At 36.9% G+C, this 14,387-nt stretch overlaps 1 pseudogene; it reads left to right on the top strand.

Moving 5' to 3' along the window:
- Positions 1–4,142: 4,142 nt before the first annotated feature.
- On the top strand, positions 4,143–4,239 carry LOC125118996 (uncharacterized; annotated as a pseudogene).
- Positions 4,240–14,387: the final 10,148 nt, after the last annotated feature.

Genomic DNA, 14,387 nt, shown 5'->3' with positions numbered 1-14,387 from the left:
GTATGATGGCAGTTCCAACACCCAGTAGCCTTACTTTGTGATGAGGCGATCTTGGCTAGGACCAGATGCTGTTCCCCAGGCAGTCTTGATACTTTTTTCTCTCTGTGACTTAAAGTGTCTGGAGCAGTGTCCAGGGAGGAGGACTTTCAAAGATTAAGCTGGTGGGGCAAAGTCTGGACCATAAAGTACTGGAGGTGCTTAAAGGTACCTAGCCACTTAGGAACTACCTCCACAGACTACATCCCAGTCTAAACCAAGAAGTGCCAATAGGGAGAGGGGTGGAGCCACTATTTCTTCAGCTCCTTCAGGAATGATCAGTGATCAAGGGGAGTTAGATCAGTCCACAAAAGCCCCTGGGACTATCTGCCTCTTCCCCTACTTAGCACAGATGTGGACCTTGAAACTAGAAGAGGAAGGCGGGGACCAAACCCATTAAGCTGGGATCCAAGTCCAGGCTTAAAGGCATTTATGACAGGGAGGAGTAGGGATAAGGGCTCTGTTGTGACTCACAAAAGGCAACAATAAACAGTCATATAGACACAGTTGAGTCAACATAGTGAAGGCAACAAGAGGCCAGATAAGCTAGGTTTTTGACCCTGTATTATTCATTCAGCAATTCACTGACAGAGCACACAATGCCTACTTTTTCTGCAAATCCTGGGCATATTTCTGGTGCCTTTCCTCAGGGGTCACCTTAAAAGGGTTTAAGTTAATACCTATAGCCCAGAAATTGCTAAACTACTTCAGTAAAAATGCAGTTAGTAAATATTTTATGTGCAGAACATAAGCCACTTTCTGTCATAACTATTAAAATAGGCCATTGTAGCACACTAGGTATATTGATATACATATGAAAATGATTTACGAAAATAATCAGCAGATGAGATTTGGCCCATAAGCTGTAGTTTGAAAACCCCTGCAATATAGATATTTACAATGTGACAACATTATTAAGGGTGTGGAAAACTAGAAGCAAACATCCTAGACTGAATTCCCAGATCTACCACTTTTTGATACTATGACTTTGGAGAAGTAATTTAATTCTTCTAAAACTTGATTTTGCCTCTGTAAAATGGAGGTAATAATTGCACCTATTTCATAAGGCTGTTATGAGGACTGAAATAAAAGTTTACATAAAAGATATTTAACACAGTGACTGGCCCATAGTAAATGCACAAAAATGAGTAATCATTTCAATTTTTTCTCTTTTTTTTGTCTTTTTAGGGCCGAACCTATGGCACCAGGCTAAGGGTCCAATCAAAGCTGTAGCTGCCAGCCTACACCACAGCCACAGCTACACAAGATCCAAGCCATGTCTGCGACCTACAACACAGCTCACGGCAATGCTGGATCCTTAACCCACTGAGCAAGGCCAGGGATTGAACCCACATCCTCATGGATGCTGTTCGGTTCATTAATGGCTGAGCCACGATGGGAACTCCAAATTCCAAGATAAATCTAGCAAACTATTACATTTAGAATGGATAAGCAATCATGTCCTACTGTACAGCACAGTGGACTATATGCAGTCTCTTGGGGTAGAACATGATGGAAGATAGTACGAGAAAAAGAATGTATATATATGTATGACTTGGTCACTGTGCTGCACAGCAGAAATAGGCACAACATTGTAAATCCGATGTTCTTTAATAAAAATAAATAAATAAATCTAAATTATTCTTTCCCCATTTTTATAAAATGTTATATTAATTCATGGTAAAAATTAATGTCTCAGGAATCCTAGTTTTAAGTTTTAGTTGTGCCACTACAGAAAACACAGTGATCTTGGACAAGTCATTTTGCCTTTATGACACTTGGTTCCATCCCCTGTTCGCTAAAATAGAGAACATGGTCTTGATTTGTCATTTTTCAAAATTATTTTTGGTGACAGAACTATTTCCCCAAACAGAATATTATAGCAAACACCAACTATGTATGGAAGATGAATGCAGAGCTGAGGATACCCAGGGATCTACTCATGTGTATGCCTGCCCATGCAGAGAATGTGGTTAATCCTGGTGCATCAGCGAGGACTTTCAATGGCACTAAAAGCATGTTTGAGAAGCACAGGACTGGAATGTGCTTCAGAGTCCTTAAAAATCTTAAATTCTGTTACTCATTCATCCCTTTATTTATTCATTTACTCAGTCAATATTTCCAGATTATCTGTGTACAGACAATCAAAATGGCATGGCCCTGGAAGTCTACAAAAATGAAAAGAACACAGGGAATCTCATGATAGGGAAACACTCTTCAATGTGAGAAGGGTGGAGTTTTGAGTCAAAAAGACCAGGGTTTTTATCCCGGCTGGCTTCTTCTAAGCTGTGTGACTTTGGGTAAGTCACTTAACATTTTTGAGTCTCTGGGACCTCATCTGTAAAAGTGGAACAATAACACTTCCATGACTGAAACACTGTAAGCATTAAATAAGCTTACATTTGCATGAACCCTTGGCACAGTGCTCAACATCTAAGGGCCTTCAATAGATGTTCTTTTTCTTTCCGTCATTCCCACAGTGAAAATTAGGGGGAAGAATATGGTGTCCAGTGAAAATAAAAGGTCATGGGCAGTGAGCTGTCATAGCCAGTCTACCTGCTTTATCTCAGGACTCTGAGGAGCTTGCCCTTAGCAGTTCTTAAAAAGAAGCCCTCTGAAAAAATGTGTAAGGGTGCAGAGAGGAAGAGGTTATCCCAAAGAGACCACACCTCTGAAGACACAGTGCCCCCTTTTCATTCCCACCTCTGACCAGCAGGCTCCATCATGCTTTAAAATGATTGATCTACGATGCTGTAATCTGTGGATTTTCTGTGGTCTCTCAGGGGACACTGTCTTGTTCTTGAGCTATGGTTCTTGAATTTGACTTGCCGCTTTCTTCAGTCCTCCAAGGCAATGAATCTCACACTTGAGTATGTAACAGAGTACCTCAGAGAGTTTGTTAAGACAGTGAGTTCATGTTTCAGTAAATCTGGGGTGAGCACTAGTAATTTTCATTTCTAATGAGTTCCCAGGTGATGCTTATGTTGCTCATCTAAGAACCACATGCACTTTAAGAACTATTGCTCAAGGCTATGGGTCTCTAACTCTGAAACTTACCTTCTGCTAGCTAACTTGCACTTGACCACTGATCTAGACAGCTCTTGACAGCCCTATTCTTCAGGTTTCCAATCTTTGGCCTCAGGCAAAAAAGCATATTTCCTTCAGCCTCCTGGGTCTTCATTCATTTGGAATCTCCGTGACTGTCCTCCCGATACCTATTTTCACACTCTCTTTGTCCCGGAGTCTTCCTGTCTGCCTTTCTCTTCTATGCTCACTTAACATGTCTTATTTCCTGGCTGCCATCCTTGAACAGCTCTATAAATGTCATCAACTTCTCCTTCCGACTTTACTCTGTTTTATCATATGGCTTCCTGATTGTAGGTTCTGGGAAGAGACAGCCCTAGTTTGAAGCTTGGTTATGCCTCTCCCTGAAGTATATTACTGTGAGAAAGACTTTCGAGTTCTTTGGGCCTAAGTTTTTCATCTGCAAAATCAGTCTGTGAAAATAAAATGTAAAAATGTCTGTAAAAGGGCCTAGTGCAGCACCTGTCTCATAGTAAGTTATCAGTAAATTTTAGTATCTTTTCCTTTACTTCCTCCACTTTCCTCACTCTAGTCTATCCCCACCCCACTACCAAGGAGCTGGCAGCAAATAAGAATGCTACGACAATGCAGGAATAAAGTCTTTAATTAGTATAAAAACATGGTGAGAGAAGAGGAGCCTGTAAAAGTGCTATAACATTTGAGAAAAGGAAGAAGTCATTTCCTATGACTGTGACTGAATTTTTCCCTCCCATCCTATTTCTCAAGCTTAGAAATATGAATGTCATCTAAGAATCCTGCCTTCCGTCTATATCCATTTCATTGACAAATCTTGTCATGTTTATATTTTAAATGTGTTTTGAATCCACTACTTTTCTCCATCCCCCCACCATAGCTTTGATCTGAGACAAGATCATCTCTTAATTGGATCACAGCAATAACTTCCTCATTGTTCTTTTTGTCTTCATTCTTTCTCCCCACAATCTGCCCTTCAAATAACAGCCAGTTATTTTCTCCAAAACACAAATGTGACTGCATTTCACCCTTACTTAAAATCCTCCAGCAGTGCTTGCCTTATTTATTGAAATTGGAGTAATACAGAGATTAGCATGGATCCTGGGTCAGAATGATATTGAAACTGGTGAAATGTTCCTTGTATGTGTCGTGTCTGTGTAAGCACATAGGGAAACATTTCCAAGATATATCACTAAGTAAAATGTAAGGTACAGAAGAATTAGCATTTTGTGTTTGCTCCATACACACACACACACACACACACACACACACACACACACACACACACACACATGCACACTTAAACACATACTTCTATGTATTTACTTATAAGGGAGGTTGAAGAATTTTTCTTCTGGAAATCATCACAAAAATATTTTTAACAGACACTTCCATTAGGGAAAGTGACCTAGTTAGTGACCTAGAGAGTGACTTTCACTTTTTATTTGGGACTATTTGAATTTTCAAATTTCATACACGAATTTGATTTTTAAAGTTTATCTAGAAAGTGAATATAAACTGATTTTTTTCTTTCTTTGTATTCCTTTGCATGAGAAAGAAAATTATAACGTTTTTTGAGAAAATTCATGGCTTCTCATTTTCTTTCTCTGGGATAAAGGTCAAACTCTTTAACATGGCCCTTTGTGGTCTGGCTTCTCCTAATCTTTCTAGCCACTGTTTGCCTGTCTTCATGCTCCTCTATACTCTACCTATACCAGAGTTCTGCCAGTTTGTCAGTTTCCCAAGGTACTCCATGCTTTCTCTTAGCTCCAAACTTTAGGTGTTTTTCTATCTGGCTCAAACATTTTTTCCCCTTTCTTTTCCCCACTTATCTTTTGTGTCTCAGTTTAGAATCCCTTTTCTCCAAGTGGTCTTCCCTGACTTTTCATGTTTCTCTGCTGGGTGGTCCTGCCATGCGCTTCCAATGCACAATGTATATTTAAAGTTTATTGAAATTTCTTGTTTAACTACCTGTCTTTACAGCTCATAATTGAAGCACTATGAACTCCAGGATCACGTTTTTTTCTTTTGCTCCCATTGTAGCCTCAAAGTCTAGCATAACACTTGATATAGGCTTGGTGCTCAATAAACATTGGCTAGATGAATGAATGCATGAATCATGAACCAAATAATCAAAAAGACAGCCTTTGAGCAAGGTCAGCAAAATCCTAATAGAAAAGAGCTGCATTTGTAAACTTTGTGCTTGGGACAATGAATTGGGTGGGAATTTTCTTGTTTTAAGTTTGGTTTAGTTGTACCTGATAGTTTCACTGTTTGCCCCAACAAATCTGTTGCCAAAAGGCCTGTGTGTCTGTCACTGCAAGTCCCTGTGCTATTCTTATTGACTCATTGTAACCAGCTGGGGATCTGTTCCTATAAGCACCTAATCCCAAAATCCTCTTGAGTTACTGCAGGTTAGAAGAGTGAGCAAGAGGAGGCCTGAGAAGGCATGAAGAGTGTTTACTTCCAGATTAGGTTGCTTCATAGAGCTATTAAAAGAGCTGCATTTACCTATTTTATATTCTGTGTTAAGCAGTCACGTAGACCTTGATTAAAAGAAAGAGTTCTTAGCAATATAAATCTGGAAAGTCCCAATACAATATTCTCTCCTTATTAGCTATACAAACTTTGGATGCCTCTAATAACTGAGAGATCATGATTTCCCAAGACAACTCATTCAACTTTTGGGTTACTTTTCTTTATATTAAATAGCCAAACATCTGCCTTCTTCTAACTTATATGTTTTTTGGCTCCTTTTTCTATTGAATTCAGGACTCTCACACAAAAATTCTGGTCAATTCCACCTCACCTCTTTTTAACAGCAGAAAAAAGAGCTGTCTTTTGGAGAATATTTCTCTTCCTGGGCACTTACATTCAGTGCTGGCTCCCAAGTCCTATATTTTCTTTGTTCTCATTTCAATGTTTTCTTTATTCCTAGAGAATTGTGGTAGAAAATTAGTTGCTGGTTAAACCACTGGCTGGAGGATATGGTCATCTCCCTGATATGATTTAAGGGACACAAAAACACCTACACAGCCTCTAAAAATGACAGCTTAGTTTGGTGAAACTGGACCTAGTAGTGAGAATTATATTCCATACTCACTATGCCACAGTCTTATATATTACCTTGGGTGTGCTATTTTCCTTCTTTGGTCTTTGGTCACCTCACTTGTAAAAGGAAAGCCTTGTATTAACTGGTCTTTAAGGTCGCTTATATTCTCACATCCTATATTTCCATGATTCGATCTTTTGGATTAGAGTTCACCAGCACCCAGAAACCATATGTAGCTGTATGAATACTATTTATATGCCCTCTGTGTTTTTATGAGTGAGTTTGCGGCTCTTTTGTGGAAATTAATTACACCATTTGTGGAAGTGAATTACATGCAGTTTCAAACCCTAAATCTCTATTCACAGGCATAAAATGCAGACATTCTCATGATCCAACTGCTTTTCCAGGAATTGGGAACACAGTCAAAACTCAATATATGACTAAGTCTATGGTAAATTTGTCCCTTCTCACCCCTACTTTCCAAACCATTTGTTTTACTCCTTTGGCTGTTACTCTGTTGCAGCATATTAGGGGATGGGGAAAGAAAAATAATGCCTGCCTCAAAGACATTCATATCCTAAACCCCAGAAACTATGAATATGTTACATGACAAAGAGGCATTAGGTTGCAGATGGAATTAAGGTTGCTGATCATCTGACTTTTAAATGTGATTATCCCAGTAGGCCCAAGGCTATGACAAGTCTTTTAATATGCAAAAGGAAGGCAGAGGAAGACATCAAGTGAATTAAGTATGAGAAGGACTCAAAGCCTGTATTTCTGGCTTTGAAGATGGAGGAAGGGAACAATGATCTAGGGAATTTATGTCTCTAGAATTTGGAAAAGACAAGTAAATGCATTGTCTTGTAGAGTCTTTTCAAGGAATATAGCCTTGTCGACACCCTGATTTTAGCCCAGTGAGACTTTAGACCTCAAAACTATTAGAAGTTTAACATAATAAATGTTTGTTGTTTCAATCATCCAGGTTTCTGCTAATTTGTTACAGCAGCAATAAGAAACTAAAACAGAGGTCAATAGATTTAATTCTGAGTCTTGCTATTACCACATACTAGCTGTGTGATATTGAAAATATTTATTTACCAAAGATTTTAGAGTCTTCATCTATAAAATGAGAAAGATCACCTTGCTTATTAACATCAAAAATAACACTGAAGACCAAATAAGTTCAAAGTGCTATAGAAATGTAAAGTGGAATAGTTCTGTACAATGAAAACATCATAAGACAAGTAGAAAGATGGACAACAGACCAGTAAAAATATCCTCCACATATAAAACAGATAATGAATTACTATGTAGAAATATATATGTGGGTGTGTTTACATATGTATGAATGTGTATATTAGGCAAAGTACATGAATAAAAATGAAACCCCAATGGAAAATAAACACATGAAAAATGTTCAAACTCTCTAGTAATCATGAAAATGCAAGTTGAAAATCAAAGCAACAAATGATAGCATTTTTCACCAACCAAATATACTGGTTAGTTAACATTCTTAAAACATTTCAAAAGTTGATGAAAATAAGTGAAATGTGTTAGGGAACAAGCCCCTTCATACTTTAATGAGAACTATACACTGTTGGATCCACTATGAAGAGTAATTTGTTAGTATCTACTAATATTTATAATGTATACACCTTATAACACAGCAGTTATTGCTCTTAGGTGTTCAGCAAAGTGGACACAAATGGACAAGGATGCTGATTGCAGCACTGCCTATAATACTGATAAACTTGGATAAATAAACTATGTTATTACAAGAATATGGGTTTCTATGGAAAAGTTTAAAATGAGGCCAAACAATGAAGATGGATTGATGGATGGATAAAAGAATGCATGTATATGTAATAAAACAAGCAAGCATAGTAAAATGTTAATGGTAGAATCTAGTTTGTAGGTACATGAGTATTCTCTACAAAGTTTATTTGTTTGCCATATGTTTGAAATTTTTGTAATAAAATAATGAGGGGAAGAACAGACTTATTACAAAAATATTGACAACAAAAAGTAACAATCATATCTATGTTACAAATATAGATTGTATTTATGACAGATTAGAACAAGTGCAGTATAAAATGATACCACTTTTTTCAAAATATACTAATATAAAATATTATGCATTTTATTTAGGTAAAACATGTATGCATTTATACATAACAAAACAATATTAAAACAAAACAATTACAAAGTTACAAAACAATATGTACAACTGTATAAATTACATATGTCTTTGTAGAAGATATATCATTTACATAAAACACACAAATAGACAAACTAATAAAATCATATCAATAATCTAGGATATAGAGGACAATGTGTGTGTGCCAGGATTGAAGTTGATAGTCAAGGGGATATTAGCTTAATCTGTACTGCTTTTGTATTTAATAAAAATAATGTTATCAGAAATCACTTTAAACATAAAAACTAATATATATATATATATATACACACATATATATATATATAAAATATGGATAGATAGATATAGATATATGGATATATTTCTCCCCATTAACGATCCAAACTATCTGTGTCAGGCATGAATTATGAATAATTGCTTATTACCACAGAGTCTTCCCCAAAGCCCTCCTGTCCTCCTGGAGACTAATATTTTGTCTCTACCTTTCAGAAGACTAAAGAAAGCCATCTCTCCCTTTAACTCCTCATCAAACCTATGATATGATTAAGTGTAAAGGCTCTGGAGATAACCCACCTGAAACTGAATCTTTAAATTCCACTTTAACTCTGTGCCACTTCCTAAGTGTGACATTTAAGCAAGTTTATTAAACCTTATTTTGCTTCATTTCTTTCATCTATAAGATGCAGATAGTAATAACTCACAAGGTTTTTTGTGTATTATGTGAATAAATACATAGTAAGTATATAGAATAACTCCTAGCTCATGGAAGATTCTTAATAAATGTTAGCTAGTATTATTTATGAAATCTATTTAAAGTTTACTAAGAGCTTTTACTGCTATGTTTTAGCCAAAATAATCCATCATTTCTGCTTCTATGATTCTTTTATTTTAAAAATATATAAGGAAATTTTTCTTTCTGAGGCAATGCTTAGATATAAAAAGAGCATAAGGTGAAATCAATTATAGATTCTAAAAGAAAATGTCAGTTTATACTCAGAGCCTAATGTGGGAGTATAAATATGTTTGATCTCACACTTTCTACCTCTCTTGAAACATTCTTCCTCTAACTTTCACTAATTTGAATCCCTTCCATCCTTCAAAGGCAAGTTGAAATCCTATCTGTTCCAGAGATTATTCTCTGACTCTAGTTTTCATGAATTGCTTCTTCCTCCAAATTTCTAGAGCAGAGTTAGTTGGAACCAAGCAGCATTTTTTGTCATCGCATATCACTTTCTAGTAACTCAGTGTTGGAGTTTTGTCTTAGAATAAGTGCAAGATATCTATTATCTCCTTACTCACCAGGACTGAGTCACATGACTCACATGGCAGGTTACATTTTCTTCCTTCCTACTCCTGGGGATGGAAGGAAATGCAATGGACATTACAGACATATTGTGGTCTAATTGCCAAATCCAATGTGAAGGAAAATGTGAGTATTATTTAAAATCAGGTTTACTGGGATCATTACTGGGATCTCCTAATTCAGGCATAATGGTCTGCACATAATAAATATCAGTGGGATGGATAAATAAAAGAACAGTAATGTCACTATACTATGCAAAGTGTAAATGTATAGTATACTATACATAATGTACAGTATACATATAGTATATACATATAGTATACAAATGTATAGTATGCTCTTTGGATAAACACATTTATCAATATTATAGGCAGTACTGCAATGACCATATATATATATAGTATACACATATAGTATATAAATGTATAGTATACTATACAATGTTGCTATACTATACAAAGTATAAATCCATCAAAATCTAATGAGATAATGAACACATAGACTAAAATGGTTATTTTGACAGAACACACTTTGACATGAAAAGCAGAAATATCATGTTTGATCCACATCCTAGAATAATGAAAATGAAAACAAAAAATAAACCAATGGGCATAATTAAACTCAAAGGAAACGCAGCAAAGGAAACCCAGCAAAGGAAACCTTTAAAAAAAACCTGGGGAGTGAGTTCTTATGGTGGCACGGTGGAAGTGAATCTAACTAGTAACCATGAGGTTGTGAGTTTGATCCCTGGACTCACTCAGTGGGTTAAGGATGTGGCACTGCAGTGAGATGTGGTGTATGTAGGTCCCAGACTCAGTTCATTTCCCGTATTGCTGTGGCTATAGTGTAGACCAGCATCTGTAACTCCAATTTGACCCCTAGCCTGTGAACCTCCATATGCTGTGGGTGTGGCCCTAAGAAGAAATAATAATAATAATAATGATAATAACCTGGAGAACAGGATCAAGATGCCAGAGAAGTAAGACGTATCACTCAACTTCTCCCACAAACACATCAAAAAAAATTTACATGTAGAACAATTCACACAGAACATTTACTGAACACTGGCAGAAGATACTAAACCTCCAAAAACAGTAAGAAACCCTCCACATAACTCTGTAGAACAAAAGGAAAAAATAAAAGAGAGAGATAAAAGGAATTAATACAGGGCCAGCACTCTTGAGAGGGAGCTGAGAAAGAGGAAAGGAACCCATACCATGGGAAGCCACTTAACTGATGGGGAGATCCACAAAGATGGAAGGACCTCAGAGATGCAGAGAAAAGCACAGCAGCTGGACTAAGGATAGAAAAGCAGAGAGAGAGCCACAAATCCATTGGTACCACTGCCCCTGGACACCACAGCCTGAGATGCTTGGATGGGGGCTGGTTAGAGACTCAGGCTCCAGAGCTCAGTACCAGGGAGAAGACTAGATTTGGTGGTGTGGATAGAGCCTGATGGAGCTAGGGAGTGGTGTGCTAAGGGCTGAGGAGAGGAGCACCATAGCAAAGGGAAATGGGGAGGAGATCTGGGCCTGTAGGAGAGGCAAGGTACCATTATCGGAGAGGGCAAGAGGAGAGACAGACTACCACAGGAATATATTTCTCCTAGCACCTGTGGGCCCTCAGAGGGCAGGACTAAGGGCAGTGAGGCACCACTTGTGTGAGCTATTGGTGATGGTTCTTGCACAAGCTATGGGAGGCAGCTCCTACAGCATGGTCTAAGAAGGAAGGGGCACTTCTTGTGTGGTCTACAGGTGGAAGGGGCGACACACTGCAGTAATCTCTGACTCTAGAAGTGGTTATGGACCAGAACCACAAGAGGTCCGTGAACTGGCACCACTTGCAGCCCCAGTCATCAGAGGAGGGCACTGCCACTGAGCACCACCCATTGTATCTCACACTCTCTGGGAATGCACATACACTCTTGCTGCCACTGAACAATGCTCTGGGTGATGCCTAAACCTGCCTGAGCCTCATTGTTATTTCAGGGCACTGCAACTAGGATCAGCCTGTGCCACCTTCCCATGGGTCCTTGCTACTGTCAAGGGCCTAGCAACCAGGCACTGGGTACTAGCCCTGCCCATTGCCTCCATCTCCCTGGAAGCACACAGCACCCTATCAAGGGGATAAGAGCCTGGACACACTGAGGAAAGACACAGCAAGTATCCAAATTCTCATGCCAAAAATAAATAGTAAACCCTCACAAAATACCTAGGGGTGCTCTTGCATATAAATAACCCTCCAAGAGTACAGTAGTTGTTTTCTCTAAATTCACAGAATAAGAAATAAGTAGGCGAAATGAAAAAGCTTAGGAAACATTACCAGTTTAAAAAAAAAAGGTAGAATACACCTGAAGGAGCAAACAATGAAACAGACCTATGCAGTCTAACATATGCCAAGCTCAAAAATTATATAGTGAAAATACTGAAGTAATTAAGGGCAAATATGAAGGAATTAAGAGCAGATGTGAACAGTAATTGAGATTACTTCTGAAAGGAATAAAAAAATATAAGGAGGATCCAATAAAAAATAGAAAATTCATTTTCAGACATTCACACTGAATTAAAGTCACTGAAGAGCAGAACAAATAATGCAGAAGAAAGAATTAGTGACTTGGAAGACAGACTAGTGGAAATCATCCAATCAGGACAGCAGACAGAAAATCAAAGGAAAAAAACAGAATGCAATATGAGATTCATGCAATAATATAAAGTGAGGTTATCTACATATAATAGGGATTCCAGAAAGAGAAGAAAAAGAAAAGGGGATTGAAAATATATTTGAGGAAATTATGCCTGAAAACAAATCTAAAGGAAACATATATCAAGATACTGGAAGCATGCAGGGCCTCAAACAAGTTGAAATCAAAAATCCCACACCAAGACATATTACAATAAAAATGTCAAAACATAAAGAGAGGATTCTAAAGGCAGCAAGAGAATAACAAATAATTATAAGGGAAGCTCCATAAGGCTATCAGATGATTTCCCTACAGAAACACTATAGTCCAGAAAAGAGTGGCAAGATATATTCAAAGTTCTAAAAGGGAAAAATGTTAAGCCTAGAATACTCTACCCAGCAAGGCTATAATTTAAAATACAGGGAGAAATAAACAATTTATCCAACAACAACCAAAAAAAAACTGGAATAATACAGCAATATTAAGCCCATTCTAAAAAAAAATATTGAAAGAGATACTCCAAATAAAAAAGAAGAAATAGGATGGAAGAAATCATAATTGGAAAGCAATAACTTAAGGCAGTATACAGACCTAAAAGGAAAAAAAAAAGGAACTTCAAAAAGATAAACATGAAGATGTTAAAAAAAGGACATCAAAAACATAAAATAGGAGGAACAAAAGTAAGAAAATCTAGTCTCTTTTTATTTAATAATGGGTTTGAGCCTATATCATTATCAGGCTAAAGCAAGCAGATATATGAAGGGGTTAACATCCTTGAAAAGGAGGGAAACTCCAAGTCAAAACCAAATATTACATTCACAAAATCTAAAAAGAAGAGGACACAAGCATAAAATAAAAGAAAATCATCTAACCAAAAAAAAAAAAAAAGAAAGAAAGAAAGGAAAATAGGAGAAATGTAGAAACAACTGGAAAAAAGTTTTGAAATGGCCACAAATACATATTTATCAATAATTGCCTTAAATTCTTAAATGTCAATGGTCCAAATGCTCCAAACAAAAGACATACAGAGGCAGACTGGGGGAAAAAATAGGACTCCCATAAGTTGCCTACGAGAGACTTACCTTGGGGCAAAGGACACATATAAATGGAGAGTGAGGAAATAGAAAAAGATATTTCCTGCAACTGGAAAAGACAGGAAAGCAGGAGTTGCAATACTCATAGACAAAATAGACTTTAAAATGAAGACCATGAAGACAGACAAAAAAGGACACTATTTAATGATAAAAATGCCATTCAAAGAAGAGGATATCACAATCATTAACATATATGCCCCTAATATAGTAGCACACAGATACATAAAGCAAATAGTAACAGACATAAAAAGAGAAATTGATGGGAGTACAATAATATTAGGAGAATTTAACACTTCACTCACATCAATGGACCAATCCTCTAGAAAGAAAATCAATGAGACAAGAGAGATCTTAAATCACACAAAAGAAAAGTTAGACTTAATTAGTATTTTCAGGACATTACCTCCAAAAAGATCAGAATATACATTCTTTTCAAGTGCATATGGAGCATTCTTAATGATTGACCAAAAACTGCTGCAAAAAACCAACCTCAACAAATTTCAGAGTATAGAGCTTTTTTCAAGTATCTTCTCTGACCCCGATGGCATGAAACTAGAAATCAACCTCAGGAAAATAAATGAGAAAAAACTGACTGCATTGAGACCAAACATCATGCTATGAAAAAAGAAAAAATGGCTCAATGAGGAAATCAAAAAGGAAATTAAAAAAAATACATTGAACTGAATGATAATGAAGACACAACCATTAAAAATCTAAGGGGTGCTGCAAAAGCAGTTCATAGAGGGAAGTTCATAGCGATACAGGCCTTCCTACAAAAAGAAGAAAAATCTCAAACTAACAACCTAACCCACCAACAGAACAACTTAGAAAAAGAAGAACAAACAAAACCTAAAGTCAGCAGGATGAAGGAAATCATAAAGATCAGAGAAGAAATCAATAAAATAGACATTCAAAAAACAATAGAAAAAAATCAATAAAAACGAGAGCTGGTTCGTTCAAAGGGCAAACAAAATTGACAAACCTCTTTCCAGACTCACCAAGAAAAG

This window comes from Phacochoerus africanus, chromosome X, assembly GCF_016906955.1.
Source record: "Phacochoerus africanus isolate WHEZ1 chromosome X, ROS_Pafr_v1, whole genome shotgun sequence".
NCBI lineage: Eukaryota > Metazoa > Chordata > Mammalia > Artiodactyla > Suidae > Phacochoerus > Phacochoerus africanus.
The sequence above is the reverse complement of the archived record's forward strand: the minus strand, read 5'-3'. Positions and strand labels throughout refer to the sequence as shown.